Genomic DNA, 682 nt, shown 5'->3' on the forward strand with positions numbered 1-682 from the left:
TTTCAATAATGTCATATTGCAGCCAAGTAAAAGGGATATTGAATTTTTTTCCTTCCTTCTTTTTTTCTTTATAAAGTATAAGAAGCTCTTGCTGAGTTAATGATGCTTTTTTTTTTAAAATGACAAGATGGACATTTAATTCTAGAGTTGTATTGTCGAACATGGTAGCCACCAACCACTTGTGACAATTCAAATTTAAATTAACTAAATTTATTAAAATGAAAAATTCAGTTCCTTAGTTACACTAGCCACATTTCGAATGCTCAGTAGCCGCATGCGACTAGTGGTCTCTGTATTAGCCAACACAGAACATTGCCATCATTGCAGAAAGTTTTGTTGGACAGTGCTTCTCTAGCATTGTGTTCTAAATAATTTAAAAAGTTATCACATAACAGGAACAAATAATGTTTGACTTAACATTATATCTAAATGCTTAGATACAAATTATTAAAATCCCAGTCCTTGTGCTATTTATAATAATTTCACTTTGGTCATTGAAACAGAAAACTATTTTGATAAATAGCTCCATTTTATATGCTATGTTAGTCAAGATTGTATTTCTTTAATAGGAATATTCAAATTCACTTTTGTGATTTATAAGATTTGTGCTGTTGTAAGAAAAATATTAATACAATCTTACAATTGAATAGTGTCTAAGATCAAAAAAGATGTTTCAGTTTTA

This window comes from Propithecus coquereli, unplaced genomic scaffold, assembly GCF_000956105.1.
Source record: "Propithecus coquereli isolate 6110/MARCELLA unplaced genomic scaffold, Pcoq_1.0 Scaffold263, whole genome shotgun sequence".
NCBI classification, from domain to species: domain Eukaryota; kingdom Metazoa; phylum Chordata; class Mammalia; order Primates; family Indriidae; genus Propithecus; species Propithecus coquereli.